Below are 17,570 nucleotides of genomic sequence, written 5' to 3'. Positions count from 1 at the left end.
CTGTAGGGCTCAAATATCAATTTCAGCAGCTGAAAATTTCACCGTGGGCTAGTCTCATCATATGTATTGAAATGCCCAAATAATATGGGAGGTTTCGGTATCCGACCTCCGCTGACTACTTTTGGCCAATTTTTCCAAATTGCAATATGAAAATCAAAAAATCGCCCTGGAGGGCTCAAATATCAACTTCAGCAGCTGAAAATTTCACGGTGGGCTAGTCTTATCATAAGTATTGAAATGCCTAAATAATATTGAAGGTTTCGGTATGCGACCAGTGCCGACTATATTCGGCCAATTTTTCAAAGTTGCTATGTGAAAATTGAAAAATTGCTCTAAAAATCGAAATATCAACTTCAGCAGCTGAAAGTTTTGTGGTAGACTATGTTCGATGTCCTCTATGCAATGGTGCAAGAATCATTTAAATCGGTGCATGTCACCTGGGGTACCTCCCTTGTAAGTACGTTAAACAATAAGCAAAATTTTGTCATAATAATTTTTATTCTTACTCAATAAGAAGTTTTTGAAGCTCAAAAATTGTAAATAAATAATGAAATTCTAAGAAAATCGAAAATTGTTGCGCTTCAATAACCATTTAAATTATAGAGCAAGAAAAAAAATGATTATGACAAAATTTGTCCATTTTTTAACGTAGTATTCATTTCCGCATTCATTTTTTTCATCGCAATTTTTTGAAATTTAAAATCATTTGTAGCCCCTTCAATTTGCAATTTAGGCAAAAAGTCATAATACGTAATTTTATTCTTTTTTCAAGGTACTACCGACCCCAATGGTCAAATTGGATTTTGGCTCTTAGATTTTGCAAACGTATTTTCCCCTTTCGAATTTTCAAAATAGGCCACTTATCAATCTTACGGTTTTTTTTTACTCGTAACCGGTTGTATCTAAATCTAAAGTTTGTACCACCATTCCTCGGACACCCTGTATGGTTTTTCATCGTATCTTGCTGTACTTCGATTTGGCAGTTGGTGTCAGGTTGTACGGTTTTATAAGTTCCAACCAGTGCTCCTGCAATTTGAAGGTCAGGCAAACATGTAAACATTGCTTTCGGTTGGATTACTCATAAAAAAACACAACAATAGAAGCAGGTTTCAAGCATCCAAACATTTGGTACAATTACAAAATTTCAACTTTTTTTCAAGATGAAATTATCTGTGTATAAATTTAATTCATTCATCATCATTCATCACCATTCCACTCAAAAATTATTAGTAGGTATAATCTATCTGCTCAACTTCTCATATAACTGTCAGTTTTCCTCGCTCTCAATTTTCAATAAACCTAAAAAATTGATTCAATTAAAATTAAACACGAGATAACAAGTCTATTATTCAATTTTCTTCCGCATCGTGATTCGTGATAGCTCAATGCTGACCTGTCAAGTTTTTCAACTCTACGGTATAACGATAGGAAAACAATCAAATCAAAATTACGTGAATTAAGATTATTACGAACGTGGTCTAAGATAAATAGGTAAGTAATAAGAATTAACACGCTCGACTAATTTCATCGTTTCTTTTTTATACACTTACGATTACCTAGCAGTAGCTACTGAGGTAGGTAGGTAAGTAGGTACATATATAAGATCATTGTTTGACAGAAGTATGAACCTATCTTACCTGCAGTTACTTCACCGGAAAACCGGAAATTAACCTCGTGTACTCGGCTTCACACAGTTTAACCTATAAATGACAATTTTTCTCATTGAAACGTTGTTGTTGTTGTTGTTTATAATTTAAATGACAGCTATATCTTTGCGGTAAGAGGAGATTACTTTACATTCAGTTGTTACAAAATACCACCGTAAAATATTACTCGTTTCACAATTGGAATTTGATGAAAGAAGGGAAAAATAATGCGATACATTCGATGATATGTAAAACAAACACGTAACGAGGCATACCTATACTGTTTTTTGTTCACTTCTCTCTCGAATCTGTATAAAGTACGTACCTACATAAAACAAAAATGAAGGTAAAAACACCAATAAAAAAATATGAAATTTCTTTGAAAATTTTATTAAGTCAACACCTTAGCCATAATAGTGATATGTACACATAAAAACACATACACACGTGTAAGTAAGTATGTGATGATTAATTGCATAGAGACCACACGATGAATTCGGTCATCCGCATCCGAGTAATTAATTTCAATTCGATTTCCTCGCAAGATGACGCTTATCATACCGAATTACTTACTCATACTATACTCGTGCACAGTAAGTATACAATAAAACCCGTAAGTAAGTATACGTAATAATAAGTTTTCTAGAATAATAAGAAGAAAAAAAACAACAACAACAAGGTGGTCCCCGCATACCAATACTTTAACTCGCGCAAAAGACTAGGTAATTATGCTTCCTCTTTCCATTTAACCTCAATTAGTAAAAATGGATATAGTTCAATCCCTTAATAGACACGGGGCTAATTTCTTTCATTTTTGCAAGTATTAATTACTCACCCACTCGTTTCCATGTTTTAGTGCGTATCTAGAAGCGTTGGTTGGTGCCTTACATATCGTACAAAAAAAAATATCTACTAAATTCATTGAAAAGTCCTTGTGGTGACAGCTTATTTGTAGGTAGAGGTAGACCGGAAAGATGAACGTAAATTAAAGTATTACCCTGTATGTTAATATGCTCGTAAAGAGTAAATTCCAACTTGTAAATATTTTGTGAGAACTGTTGCAATGGTCTGAGTCGCAAATTTGGCAAAATGTGATGGCCGAATCCACGCCACTTTCGTTTTTCAGCGAATCGCATACGATATCTGAGAGTATGGCGCACTCGCGGATTATGATGTGTTCGTTGTTATCTGAAATTATTGATGTACATTAAAAAATAATATAGGCAGGTAATAAATACCTACAAAAATTTTGATCTTTATGTTTATTTTTGCATTATAAAGCCCACCAAAATTGAAAAAGATCGCAAAAAATGAAACGAATCGATTCATCAAAATTCTTCAGTTGAAAAAAACCTTTCACTCAATGAAATAAACTCATCACAAAAGAAATCAAAACTCGAAAAAATTCAAATTTTCAGTTCCAAACATCAAAAAAAGTTTAAAATTCAGTTCTCTTATTTTGACTTCTTTCTAGTTCATGAAAAAGTTGATAAAAATTACACTTTATAGCAAAAAAATTAAAATTCGTTGATTTTTTCAATTCACTCAGAATTTTGATTTTTTTGTGGTGAGTTCGTTTCATCGAGTGAAAGGATTTTTTCAACGGATAAGTGAAAATAGGGATCAAATATGTCAACTTCACCAATCAAAACTTTTTTGCATCTTTTAAATAAAAAAATCGATTTTTTTCGCAAACTTTCAATTTTTTTAAATCGACTTTACGAAATAATGCCATCCCAATTTTTTAATATGTTGTTCAGCATGAAAAATTGTCCATAATATATTTTTTTCAGAATTTTTGAGAGTCGGAACGATATGAAAACTACGTTTTGAAACTTTTCGAGCTAGTTTTTCGTACGAAAAAAGTGGCAACGCTGATTTTTATGATATTACCAAAAAGTTTTTCAAAACCCTTAATTATTAGGAAAAGTTCTATTTCGGTAAGTATCGCGGTTATCGAGTAATCCACTACTGAAATGGATGATATTTCAAGTTCACTGAAAACTTTGACACCCCCTAGGAGCCTTTCAAAAAGGGCTAGAGGGCTGCGATTCGCACCATTGGTTATCCCTTCGGTAGATCTTTCCACAGGAAAAAGGTCAAAAAAATCGCCGACCCCCCCCCCCCTTCACGACTTTTTGGTCAGATTGACGCGGAATAACCCTACGAGAAAATTTCATTAAGAATTCTAATCACATAGGAATGAAAAATTTCCAAAAAAATTTACCTACTGTCTTCAATTTTCAAATTTTTCAATTCTGACCATGCAGGGATGAAAAATTTTCAAAAAAATGTACCTAAGTACATCCTTCAATTTTCAAATTTTTTGATTGTTATATTTCCATGTTTTCAGTTTCCATCCCTTCCTCTCAAATTCAGTTTTTCATTCAATTGTGAAAGAGGAATGGAAAGGTAAAGTGTTGAAAAATAAAGTTTAAAGATGTCACAATCCTCCTCTTACTTTTAGTCAAGACATTTCTTTTCATTTTTCAGATTTCATTTGAAGAAAAAATAATATGCGTATAAGCGCTTATAATTTTTTGTGAAAAACACCATTTTGTCAGCAGCTTTGATTGTTAGATAATAAAGTGTCAATTTTGCTGGAATTTTAAAAGAGTTCACGCCCATTTCAAAAGCAACTTCGCGATTTATCAAAAGGTGTTAAAATATTGCTAGAATTTCAAACTGTTATTTTGATGGAAGTACATATACTTTTATGTATGTATCATGAACATTTCTGAAAAATTTTGTGCTCAAAATTGAGTCATGATTTTTGTAATTTTTGGTAAAAAGTATTCTCTGAACTAAAAATAAAAAATGGCTCAGTAAACATTTGAAAGTTTCAAGATTTTGGCAAGAATTTCAAATATCACAATCGAGACGTTTTTTGATCATTTTTGAAGAATGTTGAGCTCAAAATTGGGCCATAATATGGAAATTTTCGAAAAAGTTTCATAAGACTTGACAAATTGAGTTGAAATTCCGGGGAAAATTCAAATATTCCTATTAAAATTTATTATGAACATTTTCGAAAAATTTTTAACTCAAAAGTGAGTCAATTTTTCAGAATTTCATACGATGTATTAAAATGAGCTGCATTAAGATAAAATCTAGTGTTGCAATCGCAATATTTATTTTTGTTTTGTATGTTTTTCTTTTCTATTTTTACCTCCTTCAATTTGTTTAATTTTATTTCACAATACTTACTGTTTAGAACAATGTTACCATGGAGGCCCCCTCGCTCGCGTAATTGCGCATTTGGGGGGGGGGGGATATTTTGTAACTTGAAATATCATTTTGGAAATAAAGAAAGAAATATTGATTGATTGAATATTTTTAATGTCTCTCGCGAAACTTTCAAATGTCAGGAAAACTAATTTATTGAGCCATTTTTCATTTTTTAATCAGAGGTATTCCATGATTTTCTCTGGATGTGGCCCATTTTGATGGATCGAATGACAATTTGTATAACTAGCTGAAAAAACTGACTCAAGTTTGGATTGAAAATTCTTCAAAAATGCTCAAAAAAAGGTTTCAATAGAAATCTCTTGTTTTTTCCGAAATCATAAATCATAACATTGAATGGCACAAATTTCGCAAATCATTTTTCATCTGGTTACGAGACACGTTTTACTCCCACTTGTATCTTTCAGCGATTTTTTTAGCGCCTTCAATTTGAAAATGGTCAATTTTTCCAGAAAACATTTTTTGATCATTTTGAAAAGTTCTACACAAATCCGAGCTTTCAAAATTTTATTCTAAACTTTTTTGAAATGGATATTTCTTGAAATTTTAATAATGCAGTCACTTTCACTTCCAATCGTTCCCAAAAGTATTTTTTGTGAGTGACTCACCAAATTACAATTGAAAAGATGATGAGGGTAACTTATTTTCATTGGTCCCATGACGCTATTTCAAAAATTCCAAAAATCGTAATCTATTTTTTGGCTCAAAATTCTTAATTTCAAAAATATATATATATATTTTTAGAAAAACTTGAATTTGAACTGATACAAACGAATTTTGAAAATATATGTTTTAAAATCAATCAAAAGGATCACAAAAACGATGAATCCGCGTTCATAGGTCTTGAGTTTTGAATTTCATTTTGACCCTTTGCCTACGATATTTTTCCGAAAATCATCTGGAGGCTCTATAACGGCTTGAAACATTACCAAGCCATTGTGGGAGGTCAAAAATATGTACGAAGCGTCTTACCTTAGGCTAATTTGATCCAATTTTGATTTTTTTTTCAAAGGACATGAGCCAAATTTGAATTTTTAAAAAAATCGTCAGAAATCGAAAAAATAATGTTTTTTTTCAGTCACAAAAGTTTTTGGATTAAATAAGAGTAGAACTCAAAAGTAGCTACCATCAAGTGAAACTTCGAATATTAAATTTCAGTTTTCGAATTTTGGTGGATTCTTGAAAATTTGTGCGATCAATTTTCCGAAAAAAAGTATCAAAATTTGTTGAAATTGAGATAGAAACCTGAAATTTAATCTATGCCCTAATATCATTAACCTCCTGGACCAATTAAAGGTCGTTTTGAGCAGTTTTGAAGCTTTCAGCAGATTTTTAGATTTTCCAGTTTTGGAAAATTCTCATAAGGAGAGTCGAAATGAAATTCAGCATCTACTTTTCGACTCAGTAAAATCAAAAAATCATCGCTAGGTTTGTAAAAGTCTTGAAACCAAGAGCTCAATACCAATTTTCTATCCCAATTTTATCAAATTGTGACTATTTTGTGTAAAAATTTGGTCAACTTTGAATTTTTTCAAAGAATTTAAAAACGAAATTCAGGCCCTGAAATTGATTGGACTTGTGATGTATTGTTTGATGCTCTTTTAATTTTTTTCATGTGATCAAAAAAACTTTCTGCTGGTTGAGATAGTCTTCTGTTGTTTGGAGAGAAAAAAGAGGGGGAAGGGTGGTGACACTGGTAACAAATAAAAGTTCACCTACTCACTTGATTTTTTTTTTAAATTTTAATTTCATTTCAAAAGCTGTGCCTAGTGGAATACCTAATACCTTTATAGTCAATTACTTACCTATAATTTCGACCTTTTGACAGGCTGATTTCTGAGTCTGCTCCGATATACTATTCAAAGCGTATTTCGCGTTTGGATTCATTGGAATACCCACAGCAGAGAATACGTTAGCAATACGAGAAATGTATTGACGAGTTGCCACCTCGTCAGCGCAATCTACTATTTTAAAGTTCGTTCCGGTATAATTAAAAGAAAATGGATCCAAACAATGCTTTTCTTGTTTCGAATTACAAGAATAACAATTAATGCAGTTTGCTGGATTAAAAAACAAAAACAACAATAGATACATAAAAATCCGTCTGTATTCGAATAAAATACCCATATTTAGGTAGGTATAGGTAATATTTTAATACTGAGGTAATCGAATTAAGCAATGCTTACCAGTACGCAATATAGCAACCATTAAAACGATGATTTTAAACAGAGTGAATTTTCCAAGAAACATATTCGTGGATTGAAAACACTTTCGAAACCATCGACTGCTTGATGTTATTTACACCAATTTTTGCGAAAAACATCGTTCTTGCAATAGCGTGTGTTTTGATTGATCTATACAATTTAGTCATTCATTTATTATTTATTCGCTTCAATCGAACCAAATAATTGGAACGATAAGTGTCAGAATTGAAAGGCTAATGGAATTGATGAAATGCGTATATTTTTTTCAAATTTTATTTTAGAATTTTTTTTCTCTATGTTGCCAATGAAAGCTCGATGGTCGTTCGGCGAACGATAATTAATAAAATCAATATATTATTCGTTTCGGTTTTTAAAAGTGTGACAATGATGATGCAAACGTATAAAAATATTTTGTAGGTACATAATGCAGAGATGTTTTGATTTACCGCAGGCAGTGTTTTCTGATGGGCTTGGCCCTGAGTAAGCTAAGTTTATATATTTAACAATTGCTCATATTTGCGGTAAGTATTTAATACCGAAGGTAGGTAGGTACCTATATATACGTAAATAGTGCTCTTAGATACGCAATAATAGGTGTATGTACTTGTGTATAGCATTAGGTTATCTGTTTCCATGAATTAGTCATATACCATAATAATGTATTTTATTCATTATTCATTCGTTTTATTACTTTTACAGAGGAGTACCTACCTAAGGTAATTTTGGATTCGAAACGAAATTCTCATCAAATCGCCAATAAGACGAGATGAAAAACACCAGACATAGGAATCATCTCGTTACGGTAAACGAAAAAGAAGAAAAAGAAAAAAATACGATAGATAGATACTTCTGCGGCGTTATTATTCATATCGATTGTGATGGTTTCGTCTGCGATTTTCAAAGAAAAATTTCACTTTCTTCATTGACTGCGTCAAATCGGTTGTGAAGCCCGTTCGACACGGTAATTTGATCACTTTCCCTCAGAATGGACTTATGGTTAATAGTCAGCAGTTTCATGTGGCCATTGTAGGTATCTATCTATCTGTTCGAACATTGAATAACTGTATCGATTACGCAATTTTTAAAATGGTTATTTTGTTGCAAAAAAGAAATATATATAAATAAATCCAATGAATACAAAATCTACTAAAGAAGGAAAGTGTGACTGATACCTGAAAATCGTTTCTTCGACAAAGGTTTCGGCTCGTTAAATAATTAATATTTTACTCGTCAATTTTATTTAGTAGGCTAGTTTTTTTTTCTTCTTCGAGAATTAACGTCGTTGTCGAAGACGGAGAAACAAACTTAGATAATTTTGCATACCTAACAAAAACATCGCCGCTTATTTACTCGGTTTTTTTCGTGCCTGGAATAAAAATTAGGGCTCAGCAATTACTCAACGCGTAGGCTGATGGCTGATGCACAAAAGTACCAAAAAAAGTGAGATTATGGATCATGAACTGGAGGCCTACTTTTTTTTAAAGACTGAAATGGAAACTACGAATATCTATATAGGTAGATAATGGCAATGAGAATTGAAGAAAGCGAACGTGGCGAATAAATCTGATCGATAAATCAAGTGCCATTTGGTAAGTATAATTTTCGAGAAATTGACGTTTCAACGAAACTAAATTTCTTGAGAAATGCATCGCGTGTTGTGAAATAGATAGGTAGGTATGGTCTACAGTGGTGTGATTCGACGAAATTTCGAAGCCTTCGCGAATTCACTTGAAATTATAAAGGAATTTTTTCAACTCGTCAACACCGGTCAACGATTGAGCTAAAATTTGATTCATTGAAAGAGCATTCAACTTCACATCATTAGAACCAAATTTAGAGCTATCGTCGGAGTTTGAGTAGGGTGAATTTTTGAAAATGGCAAAAAAGTTCACGATTAAATTAATTTTTTCCAGAAAGAGTTCTACCACCAATGATCATTTTCATGTTGATCTAGACTCTTTAGCAAAAGTTCATTTTACCCCAATCATAATGGAGTTGCTCCTGAAGGCTTTGTTTATCAACTTTGCAATTGTTGAAGGCTCCAATTGGAGAAGATAAGGAGTTGTTTGTGAGGGCTGAGAGGAAAGTGCTATTTATGCACTTCGATCTGTATTTATTAAAGTTGATCTCCTGAATCGAGTGGCACCGTTTTCTGGGCAATTTGGAGCCTCCAGCAAAAGTAGGCTTTTCTCCAGCAACTTCCAATCACTCCAGAAGGCGTTGTAATCGACTTCGGCAACTGAAAATTTAATTCGATCATAAGTTCGACATTTCAAACCGATTATGACCGGTGAATTGAAAATCGGAAGTGACGAGTTGAAACGTGTATTTTTTTACAAATACAAGTTGAAAAATCTAAAATATTCAAAAATCGTCAATTTTGCAAAAAAATTGCCCGAAACTTTGCTTATATTCTCAAGTCGATCCTCCCCATTTTCCGGGCAATCTGGAGCCTCCAACCAAAGGTTGACTTTTTTCCAGCAATTTCAAATTGCTCCAGAAGGCGTTGTAATCAACTTCGGCAGCTGACAATTTAATTCTATTCCTGCCGATCCTCTGGGACAACTTTTTTCTTAAAGGGGGAGTCCTAAGGAACATTTCTAGCCCTTGTACGCAAAAAAAAAGTGGCCCTACTTACAAAATGGCGGCCATTTTGATTGACAGGTCAACCGAAATCGCAGATTTTGCGTCCCAACAAAGGACTAGCATAAAACTTTTTGAACCGTGCAAAAGTAGATCGAAAAAGTAGGCAAAAATTCATCACCTGTCGAAATTTCAAGTGCTAAAGTGCTTTTTTCGATTTTTGGTGAATTTTCAAAAATCAAATTTTTGCCAAAATGTGAGAAAAAATCAAAGTTTTACTAAATTGACCTAGAAAGCTGATATTTGGGATATACCCTATTTTCAACCTGCCAAATCGATTGGCAACTGTTTCAAACCGTTTTAAGCAGTTCTGGAGCCTCCAGTAGATTTTTGAAACTCGAAATTCCCACAAAATTTCGTCAAATGGAGTTGGAAAGCCTAAATAATTCTGCTAACTAATTTCAATACGCTATGAAGTCGACTGCAGGTGAATATCAAGTCGTTTTGGAGCCTCCAGCGATTTTTTGAAAATTACTGGAACCACCCGTAGATTTTTGAAACTTGAAATTTCGCCAGAATTTCATCAAATGGGGTTAGCAAGACGAAATTTACTCTGCAAACTAATTTTAACACCCTCTGAAGACGACTTCAGGTGGGTTCAAGTAATTTTGGAACCTCCAGTGACTTTCGGAAAGGTTTCATGGCGTTTTTAGGAAAATTGAAATTTCCAAAAAAGTAGCTGGAAGCTTCAAAACCACTTGAAACCACCATGCAGTCGACTTCATATTATTGAATCGAAAGTAGTTTGCAGATGTTGTCTCTATGTTTGTCCTTTTTGTAGAAAATTCCTAATTATGCCAATAGACTATTTCCGCCATTTTCAAACGCAAAAAATCAACTTCATCGTCAGCTGAAAATTTGGTTCTGAAGTTTGGATGACATGGTCTTTCAGTGAGCCAAATTTAAGCTCGATCGTAGTGGAGGAGTTGTAAAGGATTCCCTTGCTAGATAATTTTTGAAAAATGTATCAACACCCATTTTATTTATGTATTTTTTCGCCATTTTTTAAAATTTCGTGGACTAGAAATGAAGTGTCTGAGGCCTTTAATTGGACAAAGGGAAATTTTTCTACAAAAATGAAGTCATCAGCTAGAGTTGCTGGGGCACAGAAATAAAAAATTCATTTATTTCTTTTTTTGAATTTTGTTTTCAACTTTGAGAAGCTCTGCTAATACGAGAAATTTATGAGGTACTGGGAGAGATTTGTCGTTAAAATTAAGTTATTTAAGGGATTCAATGGTTCAGAAAAATTCAAAAATTTTTGAAAAATTTTCATCGACTTCTGTTTGATTTGATTTTTTTTGAATTTTTCAACTTTTTGTGGGACTTTGCATTTGAAGACCAACATTTTAAAAGAGCGTTTGGAAAACGAGGGATTTTTTTCTTGAAATGGTGAGGGTTATTTAGAAAAATTCGGATGTAAATGTTGAAAATGGTAAAATATTTTTATTTCATTTTTAAAATTTTTGTCAACTTGAGGGTTCTTGGCATCACTTTTTTGTACCTCTGGGAACATGAAAGAAATAGAAAATCATGAGCACTTGAAAACTTTCTCATAACAACTTCAGGTAAGGCACTATAACCCCAGGTATGGAAGTGCGCCATTTTTTGGACCGTTACTACATATTTTGGGGCCCAAAGTCAAAATCAATGATTTTTCCATTTGCTTCCAAAAAAAAGAAACAAAAAAAAATTCGTGAGATATGTAGGTACTGTACTTAATAGAAAAATTGTAAAAATTTGAATGTGTGCACGAAAATTTGATTCATGCATAATCTTATGCACAGGGCGTCCAAGAATTACTTAATGGGCACAATTTTTAAAAAAAAACTGTCGAGAGAGAAATCCATATTTTTAATTTAAACAAAAAATTCAATTTCAGTTTTTTTTTTGGAAAATTCTTCAATTTAATTTATGAGAAGGTAGGTACTACCTACCTACCTATTAAATTTTAAGTATATTTTACAGTTTTGTTTTCTTTTTTAGTTCGCGTAGAAAAAAGTAAGTACGTATTTTACCTATTTAGTATTTCAAGTGATGAATGTGGACTGATAGAAAATGACTCAGTTACAGTTGACTGGATTAAGATACAAGTGTGGATAGAACTCCTCGGAGTATCATAAAAAATTCTAGAAAGACTTTATCAATATTAAAATAGTTTTTTTTACCGCTGTACCGAGAAATTAGTGCGACGTTTGATTGATTAATTGAATAAAGGCCTTATATCATCACATTTAAACAGGATGCTGAATCATGTATGGTGAGAAATACTTCGAGATAATGCGATAATTTATTTCTCTTAAAAATAATTAGACTACTACGAATAGTGCTACTGCAGTCATTCGTATCTACAATTAGTCCACATGTGAAAGATTTTATGCGATATCGTCTTCGAAATCCGATGTGATAAAGTTAAATCCACTGTTATTTCCACGGGCAACCCCGAAAAGTTCGTCCAACCAGGGTCTAATAAAATAGGATGAAAATTTAAATATCAGTTTTCTAATCGTTCGTTCGGATAAAATTTTGATAAATCAAATTGGAATTTGAAAAAAATTCAGGTACATAATTTGGAAAAAGTGAAAAATTCTGCCGTCACTAAAATTATATTTTAGGCTACTCTTGAAAATATGAAGTAGGCTGAAGAAAAATTTGAAACATGAGACAAGAACCGATTCACTCATGTTATCCTGCAGCCTTTTTTTTTTTAGAACTTGACTGGAAAAATGAAAGTAAAGGTAGGTACTAGGTACCTACTTATTGAGTAAACGAAGGTCATCGACGTTGGCTTTGTAAAGAAGATATACTATTAGGTACCTACTCATTTCAAAAAACAAGAAGGTAACACCAAAGTACTATAGGAAGTCATTTACGAGCACGATTGCAGAATATTAATCTTTTATTTTTAAATAAGTGCTATAGAAAGACAAAATATGTTTTAATATTGCGATCAATTAAATGATTAAGGTTCGAAGTGATTTCAAATGGAGCCTATTTTTCCATATCGTATATCAGCCAAGTTCATCGATCGACCAAAAAATATTCAAATCAATTCACGGAATCACCTCCCGCGGATTCATTTTATAAATTAAAATATGATACCACAGGTCTTATGTCCATACTCCATAGAATTCCACCACCCCTTTACATACAATATCTCAAATAGATATCTCGTATAGGTACCTATACCTAAATAAATAAGCATACGAGATTCATTTCGCAATCGTGTATGGCAGACATATAGAATTGCATAGAAAACTGACTGACGTGAAGAATATACGACGATATTTTGGAGAATTACTATCTATAAGTACCAAATAGGCTCAGACTCGAGGAAGATTTGAAAACGTGTCATCGTAATAATTTTTCATTATAATGCTAATATGTAAGTAGGTGACAACTTTACGTAATAGTTTTGCCATTGTAAAGGAAAGCCATAATACCGACTCTGCTAAATAATATTTTTTTTGCGTAGTTCCTGTACGTACACGCTTGTTTACAAGCTTTGTTTTCGTCAGTAGGTCTGTAAAACGGCGTGCAAAAAATAAAAATACGAGGGCGTGTGTCGTGAATCAGTGCTTCGTAATATTTTAATGAGTGTATCGTATGTCCACCTGTAGGTAGGTACAAGTAGTACCTAAAAGTACACAATGTAAACGTTACTACATACATACATCGTACCTTGAAAATTTTTACACTATTCGATGGCATATCGCAGGTATAATTTTTAGCATCCGTCAGCAATATGTAACCGTGAAAATTGCAGAATTATCCGATGTAAATTTCCACAAAAATATAGGAAACGATTGATCCTGATCGTATATTATATTTTTAGACTTTACCTACAAAACAGACAGGTACCATACCTATTTGGTTTCTTTGTTTAGTTGCATGATGTTTATTTGTGCCGGAGATTTTTTCCTCACGAGTAGGTACACATATGAAAATCTGAGCATCTTTTATGTATTCCAATCCAATGTTAATGAAAAATAGTACAGTAGGTCTCCACTTGTTTGATAGATTGTAATTGACCGTAACTAAAGGAATATTGTCGTAATCTTTCTCGCGCATGTGATGGTTTTTTCTTTTACGTTTTTTATTTCATTCGCGTTTGTTTGCAATTTTCCAAAGATTAAGTACACTCAATTAACACAGTCGACGGTTTGAATTTTTGAACTTACTGAAGAATTACGTTTTGTTTTGACACAGAATTTGGCAGTACGTTGGTGGGAATGAAACATCGAACCAGTAAACAAAGGAATAAATTTAATATTCACAACTACCTGTTGCTGAAGCTGTACAAAAAAGTCTTGTATTATTCGAATTTCTTACTGTTGGAATAGCTCTAAAGAATTTTCAATTCGTTCTTCATTTTGAATTTGAAAAATTAGAAATGGTGCAGTCCTTCTTGTTTAATATATACAAATTGGTAAATTTTTGGATGTCTTGTGTGGTTATGACTGAGTAGGTATATGTAATTCACCTTGAACTTCAGGTGTTCCGTACCTAAAATGTACGAATTATGCAAATTTTTTGAAAACTGACTCATTTTTGTGTAGTTTTTTTTAAACGTTCGATTCTCTCTCTTAATGGTTTAAGTAGGTACTTATGTGGGTAGTAATTTTTTTAGAAGTTATATTTTCCCAGAACGTGAATAAGTTAATTTTGTACAGCTGAAGAAGTTCTCCAACATATAAAGTAATGTAATGGAAATTCATTTATTTACTTACCTACGTAGAAATGAAAATATCGAATCAGTAAATTTAATTCGATGATGGAGCATTATTCCGGATACATTTTCAGGGAATAAATATTCTAGCATTTAAAACACATTTGAACAAAACGTTCAATTTCAATTTACTTACCTACTTACTTTCAATTTTGATAAGAGGTGTAATAAGTAATCATGCAATAAACACAAACAAAATTGATAAGAGAGTAAATAAGAAGGATGATAGAAAGTTTTTTTGATTGCATTTTGGGACCAATTATACATTGCAAAACCAGATTTTGAAATTCAGTTTTTTCTTCAAAATAAAATGTAGGGAGCCTTATGGTGGTGCAGACGAAATCACAACCAAAGTACTAAGTTCCGTCGCTTTTTCCGCATAAGTTTATAAATCATTTCGAAAAAGTGGAACAAAGTGAAGTTATTTGCAAAAATTTAACCATGAATCTCAGAGTAGATGAATTGTATTCAGTGTCTGTTTAAAACATAGGTCCTAACGTGGGTCTGAAAACACCCACTGATTAAAACAGTGTCTGTTTCAAACACAGGTCCGGACTTGGGTCCGAACACACTCACTGATTAAAAAAGTGTGTGTCACAAACACAGGTCCTAACGTGGGTCTGAACACACCCTCTGATAAAAACAGCGCCTGTCTCAAACACGGGTAATAACTTGGGTCTGAACACATCTACTGATTAAAACAGTGTCTGTTTCAAACACAGGTCCTGACTTGGGTCTGAACACACCTGTTGATTAAAACAGTGTCTGTCTCAAACACTGGTCCTAACGTGGGTCTGAAAACACTCACTGATTAAAACAGTGTCTGTCTCAAACACTGGTCCTAACGTGGGTCTGAAAACACTCACTGATTAAAACAGTGTCTGTTTCAAACACAGGTCCTAATGTGGGTCTGAACACACCCTCTGACAAAAACAGCGCCTGTCTCAAACACGGGTAATAACTTGGGTCTGAACACATCTACTGACTAAAACAGTGTCTGTTTTAAACACATGTCCTGACTTGGGTCTGAACACACCTATTGATTAAAACTGTGTCAGTTTCAAACACTGGTCCCAATTTGGGTCTGCACACACCTACTGATTAAAACAGCGTCTGTCTCAAACACGGGTAATAACTTGGGTCTGAACACATCTACTGATTAAAACAGTGCCTGTCTCAAACACTGGTCCTAACGTGGGTCTGAAAACACTCACTGATTAAAACTGTGTCTGTTTCAAACACTGGTCCCAATTTGGGTCTGCACACACCTACTGATTAAAACAGTGTCTGTTTCAAACTTAAACAGAGGCCCTAACTTGGGTTTGAACACACCCACTGATTAAACAGTGTCTGTCTCAAACAGAGGTCCTAACGTGGGTCTGAACACACCCTCTGATAAATACAGTGCCTGTCTCAAACACGGGTAATAACTTGGGTCTGAACACATCTACTGATTAAAACAGTGTCTGTCTCAAACACTGGTCCTGACTTGGGTCTGAACACACCCGTTGATTAAAACAGTGCCTGTTTCAAACACTGGTCCAAATTTGGGTCTGCACACACCTACTGATTAAACAGTGTCTGTCTCAAACAGAGACCATAACGTGGGTCTGAAAACAGTGAAAACACCCACTCATTAAAACTGTGTCTGTTTCAAACACATGTCCTGACTTTATGGTCTGAACACACCCACTGATTAAAACAGTGTCTGTCTGAAACACAGGTCCTAACATGGGTTTGAAAACACCCACTGATTAAATAGTGTCTAGAGGTCCTAACTTGGGTCTGAAAACACCCACTCATTAAAACTGCCCTATTGACAAAATTATGCTGAAAAGCATGCATAACAGTGTGTGATTTTGGACTGGTGTAAAAGCGTGCATTATCGCGTTAAAGATGTACATTTTCACATGCTAAACAGAAGCAATCTAGCAACCAAGTATTTTCTAAAATGCACCAGTGAGTAAAAATTTTTCCAAGTCCAAAAATTGATAACATTTATGCAAAAATAACCTCCAATCTATTAAGTTGCGAGGTGGCCGAGTGAGTTAAGTGGCCGCACATCGCAGGAACCTGGGATCAATCCCTGCACACGCTGGAAATTTTTAAATTTTTTTTCAACTTTTTTGAAAAAATTATCTATTAGAATGTCTTAAAATTCACAATTAATCGGTAGATAGTATTGCCAGTGAATTTGAGCAATTTTTCTGCTAAAATTTCCGCACTTTTTGTACATTCTTTTGGTTTACTTTTAAGCATGCTATTCACTGGCTGAATAGCATGCGATTTTTTGAAAAAGTCCAAATTTATGCATGCGTGTGATATGCAAAAAAGCATGCATTTCAGCATGTTGTACGCACAATTTTTGTCAATAGGGATGTATCTGTTTCAAACACTGGTCCTTATTTGGGTCTGAACACACCCACTCATTAAAACCGTATCTGTTTCAAACATAGGTCCCAGTTTGGGTCTGAACACACCCACTGATTAAAACAGTGTCTGTTTCAAACACCACAGGTCCTAACTGGAACTCGATTTTTATCTTTTCGAATTGATTTTCTCGCTTTCTGGAGAATTGAAAATTTTTTTTAAAAATAGATAATTTCGCTGGAGGCTCCAGTATGGCTGGAAAAAGCGTAATTTGGTTCGGAGGAAGTTGATATCAGCATCCGAATTGATTTTCATCACTTTCGCTAAAAAAAAGTAGAAACATCTTTAAAAAACACAAATTTTAGGAAATCGTCATTTTTGAAATTTTCTGTTTTTGAATTCAACCGTTCAGTGTCTCCCCGCAATCTCTTCATAATAGATATGTATTCTTTTCAAAAGATGAGTGGCTATAAGTATATATCTGAATTTGAGAGGCAAACCCCTTAAATCTTGAGTAGAGGTAATTTACAATCAAATTTGCTGTACTTCTGCTCACTTCAACTTTCCATTTCCTTTTTAATTTTTTTGTGTACCTAGGTGCTTTTTGGAAAATAAGCTCATTTTAATTTTTTCTATTAATAAAATGAGTTTACGATTTCATCATCTTTTATATATTGCAAGTATTTTTTTTTTTTTTTTTTGGAAATTTGAATTAAGATTTACCTATAAATT

The 17,570-nt window shown here is 33.4% G+C and overlaps 1 long non-coding RNA gene across 1 annotated transcript; it reads right to left on the bottom strand.

Annotated features, from left to right (window-relative positions):
• Positions 1-2,033: 2,033 nt before the first annotated feature.
• LOC135843584 (uncharacterized) lies at positions 2,034-7,183 on the bottom strand. Its single transcript, XR_010558350.1, has 3 exons — positions 7,079-7,183; positions 6,698-6,952; positions 2,034-2,834 (listed from the first exon to the last, which is right to left on the bottom strand). It is a non-coding gene; the product is annotated as an uncharacterized LOC135843584 (long non-coding RNA).
• Between the last annotated feature and the right edge of the window lie 10,387 nt (positions 7,184-17,570).

The sequence above is a fragment of the Planococcus citri genome, chromosome 4, assembly GCF_950023065.1.
Source record: "Planococcus citri chromosome 4, ihPlaCitr1.1, whole genome shotgun sequence".
Classification (NCBI taxonomy): Eukaryota; Metazoa; Arthropoda; class Insecta; order Hemiptera; family Pseudococcidae; genus Planococcus; species Planococcus citri.
The sequence above is the reverse complement of the archived record's forward strand: the minus strand, read 5'-3'. Positions and strand labels throughout refer to the sequence as shown.